Below are 15,782 nucleotides of genomic sequence, written 5' to 3'. Positions count from 1 at the left end.
CTTTCAGAAGGAGAAAAATATAGAGATGGGTAACAGATTAGTGGCTGCTAGGGGTTAGGGATGATAAGAGAATGGGTGGTGGATATGAGTATGAGGTGATGGAATAGCTGTGTGTCTTGATTGTCATTATGATTACATGAATGTACAGATGTGATAAGATGATATAGAATTTACACACATTTGCGTCAGTGTAACACCTGGTTTTGATATTTTCTGTACTATAGTTATATAAAATGTAACCATTGGAGGAAATAGGGTGAAGCATGCCTGGGATCTTTCAGTACTTTTGTAACTTCTTGTAAATCTATAATTATTTTGATACAAAAATTATCTTTAAAAGCTTCCAAGTGTTACATAGAATCCATAGACTATGTATTAATTATTCTTAACAAGATAAAAAACATTTTTTTTAATGAGTTTACACCCCAAAATGCATGTTAAGAGCCTGGGTTTTGGAATCAAATAGGCTTCAGTCTCACTCAGTCTTTTCATTTACTAACCATAGGTCATGAAAAATTACTTTTTGTCTCAAATTCTCAATTTCTTCTTCTGTTAAAATATAATCAAGGGAATAATAATGATACGTATCTTATAGCATTTTTGCAAAGATTAGAATGAGATAATATGTGTGTTGTTCTTAGCACAGTGTCTGACATCGAAATATACCCCAATAAAAGAGAATTGAAATTATTTTCTTTCTTTCAGACCTTCATAGAGCTCTGCACTAATTCTTTATTTTACTGCTGTATTTAAATTGATATATATTTATGACTTGACTCTACAGCTCTATGGGAAACTTCATGAGCTCAAAGGACTGAGTTATACTTTAGATGTCATTACCACCTAGTAAATTATTGTGTAAAGTTAAGCTATTAAATACATACTGATCAAATGCATAATCTGCATTATATGATCCAGTGGGCACTTTTCAGTGTTTCCTGAACTAATTTCTCAGCAACATTTGACGCAGTTGACCACTTCCCCATTTTAAATCCTGCTGTGAACTGCACTGTATCCCCCCCTGCCCCCAATTCCTATGTTGAAGCCCTAAGTCCAATGTGGTGGTATTTGGAAATGGGACCTTTGTGAGGTAATTGGCTTTAGATGAGGTCATGAGGGTTGGGCCCCCATGACGGGCTTAGTGCCTTTATAAGAAGAGATGCCAGAGAGCTCTCTCTTCACCTCTCGGCACCATGGGAGAATACTGGGAGGAGGCAGCCATCTGCAAGCCAGGAAGAGAGCTCTGAGCACGAGAAACTGATCACGCTGTCACCTTGATCTCGGACTTCCCAGTCTCTAGAAATGTGAAAAGTGACTTTTTGTCATTTAAGCCACCTAGTCTATGGTTTTTGTAAAGGCAGCCAAGCGGACTAATACAAATCCCTTTTGTCCTTTCTTATGACACTGTTTTCTCTTTGGTTTCTCTTTTATCTCACTGGCTAATTCTACTTAGTCTCCTTTGCTTCTCCACCAGCCTTTAAGTATTAGAACTCCTCTGTGCTCTCTTCTAAGATTTTTTTTTTCTTTTAACTCTATGTTCCTTCTTAAATGATCTGATCAGTTGCCAAAGTTCCAGTTATTGTCTCTAACATAGTGATGTCCACATTCGTATTTCCAATTTACACTTTGCTTCTGAGCTCCAGACTCATCTGTGTATATTTCCACTGGGATGTCTTACAGTCATCAATATGTCTAAAGCTGAACTCTTCTGGCAGGAAACAGAAGTTTTAATAAAGGATCTATTTGCAAAATTGTGGACAATGTTTAGAAAGAGCAACAAAAGTTGATACATTATTGTAGGCCTAGTAACAGCAGGAAGCTATTAGCACTCCCAGATCCATAGGACAAGGGAAGGAAGAAGAAGCCAGAATGAGAGAGACAGAGAAAGATGGAGGGAGAGAAAACACATAAGAACTGCATGGAGAGGGGTGTCTGAGAGACAGTGGGACAAAGCCAATCCAAGAAAACCCTGCAGGAAGAGATTTCTTTCCTTGGTACGATTCCCTGCACGATTTGCCTGTGTGCCCTCTTCAGCCTCATTGCAGACGCTCTCCTCCTCAGTTGGCATAGCCCAGTTATGCATGCCAGCACAGTCTCGTACTATGCCATGCTTCTTTTTGCAATAGGTTCTTATACTCCCAGCTCCTTCTGGCTGGAACATTCTACCCAACCCCAATACTCTTTCAATGGGTGTATTAGTTTTTTATTGCTGTGTAACAAATTACCACAAAGTTAGCATAAAAGAGCATACATTTATTATCTCACAGTTCCAGTGGGTCAAGACTCCAGGCATGGTGCAGTTAGATCCTCTCCTCAGGGTCTTACCAGACTGCCATCAAGGTGTCAGATGAGCTGCACTGTCACTTGCAGAATAGGGAAGAATCTCACAGAGGCACAGTTCAGTTCCTGACGGAGTCTGTTCTTTGCTGATTTCAGCTTCTGGTGGCTGTCAGCACTCCTTGACTTGTGCCACAACACTCCAGTCTCTGCCTCCACGGTCACATGTTGCTTCTTCCTCTTTTCTGTGCCTTCTCCTCTTCTCTTCTGTTTTGGTCTCAAATCTTCTGCCTTTTTCTTATAAGGACATTTGTTATTGGATTTAGGGTTCACCTAATAATCCAGAATGATCTCCTTATCTCCAGATTCATATGGAAAGATCCTTTTTCTAAATGAGGCAACGTTCATAGGTTCCGGGGATTAGCAGGACATATCTTTTGGGACCCACCATCCAACCCACTACAGGTCAACTGCTTGGATGCAGGACCCCATGAGTCTTCCCATTACATGCTCCATAGCACCTTGCCCTTTAGCAGAATCACAGTTCTGATTACCTGTTCAAGGTCTATTGTTGGTCCACTAGAGCACACCTCCCCACAGGTAGGAAACCTGTCTTGTTCACAGCTATGTTCCCAGTACCCAACATGGATTAAACACATGAAAAGTAGTTTGTTTTTTCTCAAACCAACTGGATCATTGCTTTTTCTCCCACTTTGCTGGGTAGAAATAGCCTAAGTCATCGGTAATGAAAGTTCTTCCCACTAATTGTGAACTTGTCATCTCTCAAGCTCTGTCTCATTAAAAAAGCATTCATATTCTGAATTTAAATGAAGATATTTCTCTTCTAGTGCATTGCTTTACTTTAGGAACCTCAGACTAATCTCATTGTGTAAGAGAACGGTTGACATATAGATGGTGCAACTCAACTTCTTTACTATATAGTCCATGGCATATAAATGTGGCCCAAGACACCATATCTACTTTAACAGCTCAGTTCCGTTAGGCTGATAAAATTCCTTTTTACAGTAAGAATATTTAATCCTTCCAAGTCTGAACTCTGGCTTCCTACACGCTGTGCCTTATATACTGCTGAATGCAGAAGTGGTACTCAGCAAATAACAAATAACAGCTACAATGATGATTGTAATGCATACCGTAATATTGTTACTAGAAATATAATTATGTGAATAGACAATTTACAGAAGAGGAGGGACCTCAGAGCCCTTGTGTTGTCAGTCTGGCCTCTCTCTTAATCAGGGATAATAATAATAAAAATATCCCCCCCCATCTGCAGTCAGCTTGTCAACATAGCAATATTTATAGAATGCTGTATATAACAATGGCATCTCCATGCAGATGGATTAAGATCGAGGAGCAGCTGCAGATGGCTGTTCATTAACTGAAAGAAGAAAATGAATCTGAACAAAGGCACTTATGGAACCCCTAATTTATTAGTGCTGTAATAGGGAAGAGGAGCTCTCTGGAATGGTAACTGAGTAAGACTGGTTACAAAGATAATTGTGAAAACAAGACACAGATTCAGTACAACATACAGGGGCATTTTATTGCCTGTAAGTTCTGGAGAATTACAAGGTCAACAGATATCAGACTCAACATCTAATCCTTCATATTTATTAATTACGTTCAACAAAGCACTTGCCATCGATCTACAGACTGACAAAAACATGCTCAATTTGTCCAGAGAGAGGCTAAGACTTTTTTTACTTCTCTGTTGTATTTAATATAGCATGTGCGTGCATGCACACACACACACACATGCATGAACACACACACACACACATGCATGAACACACACATGCATGAACACACACATGCATTCCCCAAAATAATCTAATTGTGGTCCTCAGAGTGATTCCAAGCATTCCAGGATTAAATTTGGTAAGGTATGTGAAATGTCCAACAAAATGTCAGACATGAAGAAGGTACTCCCCAGATATTTTTTTTTTCCTTTGATGTCACAGCTGCTACACGATCAAGTGAATTGTTGTCTATATGACATCTCTGGTTTGTACTTCTCCAAAGGAGTCCGTAAGTATCTAAGAATTTCACATTAGCCAGGATTCATGTCAGTGATTTCCAAAGTGGAAGATGCTCCATCAAAACAAAACAAAACAAAATATTCATTAATAGCTAGATGGATAAACACATTATGCTGTTCCCATACAATGCAATAAAAGGAACAGACTACTGATTTAAGGAACAGTCTACTGATATAACATGCAGCAACACCAGAGAATCTTAAAATCGTGCCAAGTGAAGGAAGACAGACAAAAGAGTACTGTATGATTCCGCATACGAAACTGTAGAAGGGTCAAGTCTAATCTATTGTGAAAATAGATTGAAAACAGAGCAGTAGTTGTCTGAGGCTGGAGGTGGGGAACTTCTCTGGGAAGAGGGTGATGGAATGCTTGCTTCTCTACCTTGATTATGGTGGTGGCTCTATTTGTCAAAACCCATTGAACAGTTCATTTAAAATGACTTACTTCATGTAAATTTTAACTCAGTATGTTGGTTTTAAAAACTTCTTTGGAAGGGGCAATCTAAGATGGCTGTTTTGGAAGATCCTGAACTCACTTCCTCCTACAGACATACGGAATCTATCGCTACCGATAGGACAATTTCCTCTGAAAAGTAGCTAAACAGCTCCTCCATAAGGATAAAAGGACCACATCAAGATGGGATGGAGAGGAAGAGATAAGGTCTTGCCAAAAACCCCACCCCCAGTGCAGTAACCCACAATTATGAGAGATCTCACAAACCCAGAGCTTCTCCCTGAGGACAGCTACAGCAGCCACCCCAATCCTTGGGACCTATACCAGAAAGACAAGCCCCCAAAATGTCTGGCTTTGAAAAACAGTGGGACTTATGTCTGGGAGAACCAAAGGGCTCTAGGGAATTGAGATACCATTCTTAAAAGACTCACATGCAGACTCTCTGGGGCCCAACACAAGAGTAGCATTTTGGAAAGTGCCTAGACTACTTGTGAAGGAGACCCAACTGTTAATTTGAAAAAGTCTGCCCAAGGGGAAAGGGCCTGCTGGGATTCTCTCCCAGAGGGAGGCACTGGTGGGCGCCATTTTGGTACTCTCCCTCTACCTCGCTAGCATAGGTAGGTATACACACTCTTCAGCTGCCCTGCCACAGCCAGCAGGCATACCTTGCCATTGTGTTCTTCAGGGCCTCACTAAAGCCAGCGGGCATGCACAATTCCTATACTCTCTGGCTACCTCGTTAAGCCTGGTGGGCACACACAGATCACACAGGGGGCTGTCCTTGCGTACCTGGCTCTGGTGGCCATGGGGACTTGCATTCCTGGGTCCCACAGGACTAATAATCGGAGAGTCAGTTCTTGGCATACTGCCACCCCCAAGGCACTGCCCAGAAGCAGAAGGCAACGTTCCTGCAAACTTCCTGTGAAAAGGACCTATTTACTTGTCCTGGAGCTTCAGCCTGAGGGACAGACTTCAGGTTTGCCACTCATCTAGAGACTATGGTAATGCTTTCAGGGGACATAGACCAGGAGACATCATCCTTGCACTCTCCCCTGGTCTGGCTCCAGCTTGCCAATATCTTCCAGAAAGGAGCTTATACACTCATCTAGAGCTTCAATTTTTGCAACTGTTGTCCAGGGGACACCTCCAGATCACCTGGTTTGGAGTGCATCAAGGTCTATGACTACAGTCCCACAGGACTATATATATTTGCAAACTTTAAAACCTGCTGCCTGAGGGTCTGGTTCCCAATCATCCTGAAACTAGGGGCTGACTGAGATCCCTTCCTTTGGAACACTGTCAAATCTTGGCAACACCCTCAACAACTGGGACCTATAAGAATAAATCAGGCTGTTCAGACAATCACAAAGGTTCAAGACAAGTAAATGCTAGAGCAGGGTTGAATGACAGGGGAGTTGAGGGGTACACAAAATGGATGAAACTTCCAATTACAAAATAAATAAGCCCTGGGGATGTAATATACAGCACATTAATAACTATAGGAAGTAATATTGTGGTACATACTTGAAAGCTGCCAAGAGAGTAAATCCTAAAATTCTCATCACAGAAAAAAAATTGTAACTTTGTATGGTGATGGATGGGCCAATAACTAGACTTATTGTCGTGATCATTTGTAATATATAAAATATTGAAGCATTATGTTGTACACCTGAAACTAATAGAATATGTCAATTATACCTGAATAAATAAATAAATAAATACTCCTTTGCTCAAGTATGTTTGAGAAATAATTCATCCTATCTTCTCCTCTCAGAAATTCATAATTAATCAATTAAAGACTCTTAATCCATGAGAGGCAATTGAATCATTAGAAGCTCAGAGAAGAAATCCTATCATGTAGAACACTGATTAACTGTTGATTTCCACATTCCCTGAAACTATGTTACTTCCAATCCCTCCCATCTTAAAAATTAAATCTTATTAACACCCTTGGATCAGTTTAGTAGCTGTGTGATCATGGGTGAGTCACTTATATTCTTTGTACTGAAATTTCCTCACCTGAAAAATGGGACTAACTTTATACCTTAGAGAACTGGAGAAAAAACAACTATTGATGCCTAACCCATGCACTAGAAGAGAAATAATTAAGATTAGAGCAAAGATTCAGTGAATTAGAAACCAGAAATACAGTAGAGCAGATCAATGAAACTAGAAGCTGGTTCTTTGAAAGAATTAATAATACCAATAAACCACTGGCCAGACTTATCCAAAAGGAAAGAGAAAGGACCCAGATTAATAAAATTATGAATGAAAGGGGAGAGATCATGACTAACATCAAGGAAATAGAAACAATTATCAGAAATTATTATCAACTATATGCTAGTAAATTAAGCAACTTGGAAGAAATGGATGCATTCCTGGAAACCTATAAACTACCAAGACTGAAACAGGAAGAAATTGATAACCTGAATAGACCAATAACCTGTAACAAGATTGAAGCAGTGATCAAAAACCTCCCAAAAAACAAGAGTCCAGGGCCTGATGGATTCCCTGGGGAATTCTACCAAACATTCAAAGAAGAAATAATACCTATTCTCCTGAAGCTGTTTCAAAAAATAGAAACAAAAAGAAAGCTTCCAGACTCATTCTATGAAGCCAGCATTACCTTGATCCCAAAACCAGGCAAAAACCCCATCAAAAAGGAGAATTTCTGACCAATATCCCTGATGAATATGGATGTAAAAATTCTCAACAAGATCCTAACTAATAGGATCCAACAGTACATTAAAAGGATCATCCACCACGACCAAGTGGGATTTATCCCCAGGACACAAGGGTGGTTCAACATTCGCAAATCAATCAATGTGATAGAACAGATTAATAAGAGGAGAGAGAAGAACCATATAGTCCTCTCAATTGATGCAGAAAAAGCATTTGAGAAAACACAGCATCCTTTCCTGATTAAAACTCTTCAGAGTATAGGGATAGAGGGAACATTCCTCAATTTCATAAAATCCATCTATGAAAACCTACAGTGAATATCATTCTCAATGGGGAAAAGCTGAGAGATGCCCACTCTCGCCACTATTGTTCAACATAGTACTAGAAGTCCTAGCAACAGTAATCAGACAACAAAAAGAAATAAAACGTATTCAAATTGGCAAAGAAGAAGTCAAACTCTCTCTCTTCACAGGTGACATGATACTTTATGTGGAAAACTCAAAAGACTCCACCCCCAAATTACTAGAACTCATACAGCAATTCAGTAATGTGGCAGGATACAAAATCAATGCACAGAAATCAGTTGTTTTCTTATACACTAACAATGTTACTGTAGAAAGAGAAATTAGAGAATTGATTCCATTTACAATAGCACTTAATGATCACAATCAACAGCCTGTTCTATTTGAATCTCCTTCCGTTCTTTGGATAAATTTACTTTCACACATCTATATGTTTCTTCTCCCTGGCAAGGTCTTCTGAGCTTCACTCTCTCCCAATAATTATTGTCTACTACTTTTAAACAACACTTTTTTTGAGAAAGTCTATCTTGATACTTTCTGCTCTCCAACTCCCTACCATAGCCTTGTCTTGTGATAGCACTTTATTAAGTTGTAATGATCTGTTTAATTTTCTTTCTTCCTAAATATATGGGACACTAAATGGGAGAAGATACTAGGCATTTTTTAAAATAAAACTACCCCTATACCCCACAGAGGACTTGGAAAAATGTACCAAATTAATAAATACTGAAAAAAAAAAAAAGAATGGTGGTTGGCGAGAGTGAGAAAATAGCTTCAATTTAAATATCTGAGGTAACTCAAAACATGAAAAAGTTTGTTTTTCCTTTAATTAGCTTCAAAATTTTCTGGTTTCATTCAAATCATGCTGTATATATAGCAAAGCATGAAAAGAAATTCTTGAGGCTATGGGCCACCATGAAGAAGCAACATTGATGGAGAATGGAGAAAAGACAGGTCTGTGTAGAATATATATATTTTATTTTTTTTAATTATTTTTTTAAAGATTATTTATTTATTTATTTGGGAGAGAGAAAGAGAATGAGAGAGAGAGAGCATGAGGAGGGGAGGGTCAGAGGGAGAAGCAGACTCCCCGCTGAGCAGGGAGCCTGATGTGGGACCCGATCCCGGGACTCCAGGATCATGACCTGAGCCGAAGGCAGTCGCTTAACCAACTGAGCCACCCAGGCACCCTAGAATATATATATTTTAATGTCATCTTATGTAAATAACTGTAAGACATTGATTCATGTTTAGGATTTGAAAACTATCATTGTTAATAAACCCTAGCTGTTGTGATATACAAACACTTCAGCTTAGGTATTCAGATGTTGAAATGCCAGTGGCTCTGAGGTTGTCACAGAAGGTCCTAAGCAACAATAGGACAAGGGGACAAAGTGATAGAAGAGAAGGGAACAAAACAATTAGTTCTAAGACAACCTTCATGAGAATAAAAGTCAAGGGTGCTAAAAGTAAGCAAAAGATCAAACGGAGATGAGCTTGATTCTTGACCTTTTCTAGATTAATTGAATTCTATTTCAGTGCTGATATCATGTTCTCATTTAGATTTCCTTTTCCTTTCCACTCCATTCTCACTGCTCACCTCTTGGTTTATACTCTCAACAGTTTATGCCTGTATTCTTGCCATCAATCTCTTCCTGTTCCCACCTATTCTTCTTTCTAGGACTACTGCTGTACCCATTTTCTTTCCCACTTCATCCAGATACATCTATTTGTCTTGCCTGTAATGCCAGCAGGCTTAAGGGTCTGTCCATGACATAGCAGGAAGCATATCAAATGTTCTGGATTGAACCATCACATTGCTTCAACTTCAGACTTCTTACTTGCCAAGAAGAGGTGGGAGTGAGAGCTGCCACATTCTTATAGTCCAGTCTTCTTTCTGATCACTTTGGGTCCGCCTTCTTGCATGGGTCTCTAAGTGCCAGGCTAATCTCCCTGGCTTTTCTGGTTCATCTCTGTTCCTCCCACTCTTGCCATCTACCTGATTACCAATATCCTGACCAGATGCCAAATTTCCCTGCCCATTCATCACCTTGAACACAGAAGTTAAATGTTCCCAGTCTTTTCATGCATCCCAGAAATTGTCTTGACCTCATTGCTTTTGTGAACACCTTAATTTCTTTCAGGAATCAGGAAGGTCTTCAGAAATCAGGAAGGTCACATGTAGATAAATAAACAAAAGTCAATAAAGAGACAGAATGGGACAGACTCTGTTTCTCTTGCATTCATGCTGATTCAGAGTTAAACTACTTGTTGCTGACTCTTAGTCCCCTGACTGATTCTGCTTTGGACATTGACCCACACTTGACCTCCCAGCCACCTTGTCTTTTCTCTAGGCTACCACCCATGGTCTGCAGCATCCATACCCACTTGCTATCAAAAAGACCTGCTTTTATAATTTTCTATCCTCTCCACATAAAAATCCACAAAATTCATTACTTACCACAATGGCTTTCACATTATGCTTCTCTCTAACTAGTGCCCAGGTGTTCCACTGCAAACTACAAAGAATGGGAATCTTTCTCTGTTATAGCAAAAATTAAATGACTGGATTGAATTTTCTCATTTTAATGTCTTCTTTTAGTCATAGTACACAGCAAAATCTTAAGCACTTAATAGGCCAGTGAATAAATATTCATTGATTTGACTTTACCAATGTTTGTGGTTTGGGATTTATATGAAATTAAAAGCAGGTTCCCAAGGACTAAAGGGTTTTTGGGATTTTTATGGTTGCACTGTGGTCTCTTGATAATTTGGGAATATGATGAAATGATGACATAACATGTCAAACAGGTATCTACTATCTATATTTATACTACATATCTATTATACTACATATATTATGTATGATTATTCTAAGTATATATGTACTTATGGTCATGTATATATACACAAAATATAAATAAATATGTCCACACACATGCACACACTCACTTGCACGTGCATACACATATGCACATGCACACACACAAAGTATCACTAATAGTGTGACTCCTGCTAGTGAACATTTGTAACTCTAATATGTTTTCCTTTATAAATGAGAGGAATAATATTCTCTACATCTCCCTAATCCTTTTCCCTTTACCTCTTTTTGCTTTTTAGGTTTTGAAATATAAAGATTGTATGTTTTTGATTAAAATAAAAATTCTCTTTCTGTTAATAATCAGAATTAATTTCAAAGCTAAGACTAAAGTTCCTTTGGAAATATGCCTAGGAGACCCCATAAGTGTCTGGTAACACTTAAACCTTCACTAAGTATCCTATTCTATATTTATCATATAACATATCTGTTTATATCAAGCTTTACAATAAGTCACCCTCATGCATTAGGCACACATATGGATTGTTTAATGACATTGGCATGTCTTCTGTCTCCAGAGCAGTTTCCTGCCATGGCATCCACACACTATAAAAAAATTATAGATGCATTTTTTTTTTGAGCAAGGAATGAATTTTGGAATGACAGCCTGGCTCTGCTCCATGATCTAAAAAAATGAATGATAAAACTTTTTCAAAAACTGTGGTTAAAAAAAAATTCTAAAATACTGATTTACAAAGATCCCTGAACTTGCTTTAGTTACTGGAAATTTAGTAGCACTGGTAACTTATTCTGGTAATCTAGATGACACTCACTATTCTATTTGCTGCTTTTCCAAACCAGTAATCTGGGGAGACATTTATAATAACTGTTTTCCTTAATCCCCAGCTGAACTGATAAAGGTGATTTTCTGAAATTTCTGGAGGAAAAAGGCATTCCAAGTAATCACTGATGGACAGACTACAGATATCTAAAAATAGAAGGACATTGGTTCCTACTTTCACAAAAAGAATCTGATGTCAGCAGTGTCAGGAAATGCAACCTAACCAGAGTGAAAACACCCCATGGGGTTATATAACTCACTGGAGTCATTTTCAGGTTCTGCATGTAAATTGTATAAAAATCCCAACAATATAATCCTCAGGATATGGGGATGATTGGCAGGCTGCAAAGCTTTTTCTTTAGACTCAAACAGTTCTTTGATACAAACAATATTTTTCATTTCAAAGGTAATTGTTGGTAGCCAATAGGCACTGATAGTCCCATGTGGGTAGCACAATAAGTACATTGCCTTTCAAAAAACAGTATTGCTTTTCATGTGATAGAGACCATTTGTGCAATTGAAAACCCATTCAGAAAGCACACTGATAGACAGACCCTTTAAAATTCCAAGATGTAAATGTATTGAAGTGCACTATCAGACAGGCTCTCACACAAAAGCTCCTTGGAAAATAATTTAATATATATATTCAACCATCACTATATTTACTTTTTTGGCAATAATTCCTTTTTCCTTATTTTCCACTACACTTAGCAGAAAATCTCAGCTGCATCTTGGCTGAAACAAAGACAAGCCACAGTTCCAAATTTCAGTTTTTATCATTGTCTCAGTTACTGTTTCCCATTGTCCCATTTTTGTTTCTTACCAGAAATTTGTAAAACCTACAAGACTCAGAGATGATAAATTATTCCATAGCCTAACCCTGGCCAAAAATGTCCAGGAAAGTAGATTTTTCAAGTTAATCTTGTAAATTGTCTCTTTTTATCTCTAGGGTGAGTTTATCTTATACCAAATAGCAAATGGTTTTTATCTTTTCATTTTATTTGTACTAATACTTTTCAGTCAGAGAGCAGGCCAGTGAGAGAGATCTTCAGGCTGTTCAATATTTGTACTTATTGACAGAGCTGGAGAAAACATGTCATAAGAGAGTGTAACAAAGTGAACTATTCAACATAAAGCCAAGAATAAAGGATTCTGCATTACTATTCATCAAGAGATAAAACATAATCCTATTAAGAAATCAAAGTACAGTTCTAAAAGATTTCCACATTCAAAATTCTGAGTGATCAGCTGTCTGAAAGAAAATCGATTCTTACATCACATCAAGAACAATCTTTTATGAATCTCTACATAACTATTGATAGCAATGCAATTAAAATAATAAAAGTTCAGTGACAATCTTGAGGCATTATTTAATCAATTCCTATAAAATGAAAAATGAAAAGCTTATTTAGCTGGGTCTTGGTACCTGGGAAGAATTAGGTCACAATATAAAATTGGTGTGGGAATCAAGAGACACAGTTCATCTTTTCTCCACATCAAGTCACTGTGTAACCTTCAACCAGTTGCTTAATCCCTCTGTTTCATTTTTACCTTGTGTGAAAATGAGAGTTCATTTAAACCACAAAATCAACAGAGATGCCAGAAGGACTGAAGACATCATTTTCCTTAAAGTATCATAACCATTGTGAAACACAGATCCATGCACTAAAATTAAAAACCTATATTTCAAAATTAATGCTTTTACTTAACAATGTGCTAGGAAGGCTGGATACTCTCTACTACAAATGTAGAGATTTCAAATGCTATTTTTAAATGAATGTCTTTAGGCTTTTTCAGTTTTCCCATTATGGTTTGTACCTAATCTAGGGTCTCCTGGGCTGTATTTGCTGTACCAAAGTCATTATCATCAAATAGTGGAGATTCTTTGGCACAACTCCAGAAAGCTTGTTAATGACAACACTGTAATAATGCCTTATATATGCATACTGATTTGCACTTTACAGTCTAATTTACATAATGCTCTCTTGGTTACTAAACAATTCTGTTTTAAGGGTGATGGTACACACTTACTATGACTTCAGTCCTTTGAAGTAGAGTTGGTGGTTTGTCATCCAGAGATGGAATATTGGAATATTTCTGGGATTTTGCCACTTAAGCCAAACGATATGATTCATCAGTGTGATCTTCATCATTGGATATGATAACACACATTTTGCTGTAGTGGGGAGTGAACACCAGGGCCCACAGGTCAAGATAGCTAAAATGAGTCAAGGGACACTGCTGTTGTTGAGACAACAGGGAGGGCTAAATGCTCTGTCCAGCTGGAGATTCAGTTCTGATTGTTGCCATGTGTCAACTCAAGCTCTGCAAAATTTTAAAGAAAAACGTAAAATCTGTAGACATCTATGTAGAATATCCTAATTCTTAAAAATAGTAACCAAACTGTTTTGAGAACTCTGAGAAACACCTCTGTGCCATGACATCATAATTGTGCCCTTGGAGGTCTCATATTATCAAAAAGTTCATTATAATTTTCGAGGAGCAAGATGGTGGAGGAGTAGGAGACCTAAATTTCATCTGGTCCCAGGAATTCAGCTCATAGGGATCAAACCATTCTGAACACCTACAAACTCAACAGGAGATCAAAGAAAAGCATAGCAGCAACTCTCTGAACAGAAAAGCGACCACTTTCTGGAAGGTAGAATGTGCAGAGAAGTGAATCTGAGGCAATATTCAAGAAGATAGACCGCAGGAGGAGGGAGCCTCCATCAGCCAGCTACCAGCAAGTGATAGAGCAGTGGGGCACAAAATCAGAACTTTTAGAAGTCCGCTCTGCTGAGGGACATCACTCCAGTGGCTAAGCTGGGGGTGGAACCCTCGCTGGGACAGTGTGGTCTCAAGAACCTCGGGGTCACAGAAAGACCGGGGGTGCCTGAGTGCAGCAGAGCAACCAGGTATTGGAGTGGGGAAGCCAGCTGCAGAGACGGAGCCAAGGCCTGGGCTCTCAGCTCGGGGTTGCCATAAACCATGATCCACGGCACAGTCGGGCCATTGCTCTTCCAGCAGGAACCCAACAAGTGGCAGATCCGGGGAGACTCCCCTTCCTCCCCTGGGAGGAGCAGTGCGGGTGTGCACTGAGGAATCTGCTGGGTTTGGAGACTCCAAATGGGGTCGTGTGCCAGAGAGAGAAATGCTCAGTCACAGGCCGGGTGAGCACGGAGTGCAGTAGGAGACCAGGGAGAGAGGGGTGATTGACTGCTTTTCTCTGGGGGATTACTGAGGAGTGGGGCCCCGAGCTCTCAGTTCCTCAGGGGTGGAGATTGGGAGGCTGCCATTTTCATTCTCCTCCTCCAAACCCAAACAGATTACCTAGCCTGACCCCTGACAAGGGCAGGGCAATTCTGCCTCAGGCAAAGACATTTGGGAATCTTTGCAACAGGCCCCTCCCCCCAGAAGATCAGCAAGAACAGCAGGCCTAGACCAAGTTTACCCATCAATGAGAACTGCAGAACTCCAGCACTAGGGGAATACAGCACGTAGAATTCATGGCTTTTATTCCCCATGATTCTCTAGTCTTTCAAAGTTTCATCTTTACAGTCATATTCTATCCCTACTACATATTTACCCTTATTTTTGTACATATACAAGTTTTTATTTCTTTAAAATTTTGGGAGGCAGTTTCTTCTAAAAGACCAAAGTATGCCCAAAATCTAGTGTGTGGCTCTGATCTATTCACCAGCCTGATCATATTCTGTTTTTTTTTCTTTCTTTTCCTTTCTTCTCCCCCTTGCCCCCCCTCCCCAGTTTTGGGTCTCTTCTGATTTGTTTATATTTTTCTGGAATTGTTGTTACCTTGTTAGCATTTTGTGCTCTCATTCATCTATTCTCCTCTGGACAAAATGACAAGACAGAAAAACTCACTCAAAAAAAAAAAAAAAAAAGAACAAGAGGCACTACTGACTGCCAGGGACCTAATCAATACAGACATTAGTAAGATGTCAGAACTAGAGTTCAGAACACGATTATAAAGATACTAGCTGGGCTTAAAAAAAGCATGGAAGTTATTAGAGAAACACTTTCTGGAGAAATAAAAGAACTAAAATCTAACCAAGTTGAAATCAAAAAGGCTATTAATGAGGTGCAATCAAAAATGGAGGCTATAACTGCTAGGACAAATGAGGCAGAAGGGAGAATTAGTGATATAGAAGACCAAATGATGGAAAATAAAGAAGCTGAGAAAAAGAGAGATAAACAACTACTGGATCACGAGGGCAGAATTCAAGAGATAAGTGATACCATAAGACAAAATAATATTAGAATAATTGGGATCCCAGAAGAAGAAGAAAGAGAGAAAGAGGCAGATGGTATATTGGAGCAAATTATAGCAG

The 15,782-nt window shown here is 38.9% G+C and overlaps 1 pseudogene; it reads right to left on the bottom strand.

The window, feature by feature from the left end:
- Nucleotides 1–15,782, bottom strand: part of LOC102745046 (ATP synthase peripheral stalk subunit F6, mitochondrial pseudogene) — a 107,071-nt pseudogene that overhangs the window by 21,439 nt on the left and 69,850 nt on the right.

Source organism: Leptonychotes weddellii, chromosome 6, assembly GCF_054177405.1.
Source record: "Leptonychotes weddellii isolate Sample4059 chromosome 6, ASM5417740v2, whole genome shotgun sequence".
In the NCBI taxonomy this organism is placed as follows: Eukaryota; Metazoa; Chordata; class Mammalia; order Carnivora; family Phocidae; genus Leptonychotes; species Leptonychotes weddellii.
This window is presented reverse-complemented; position numbering and strand designations above follow the sequence as displayed.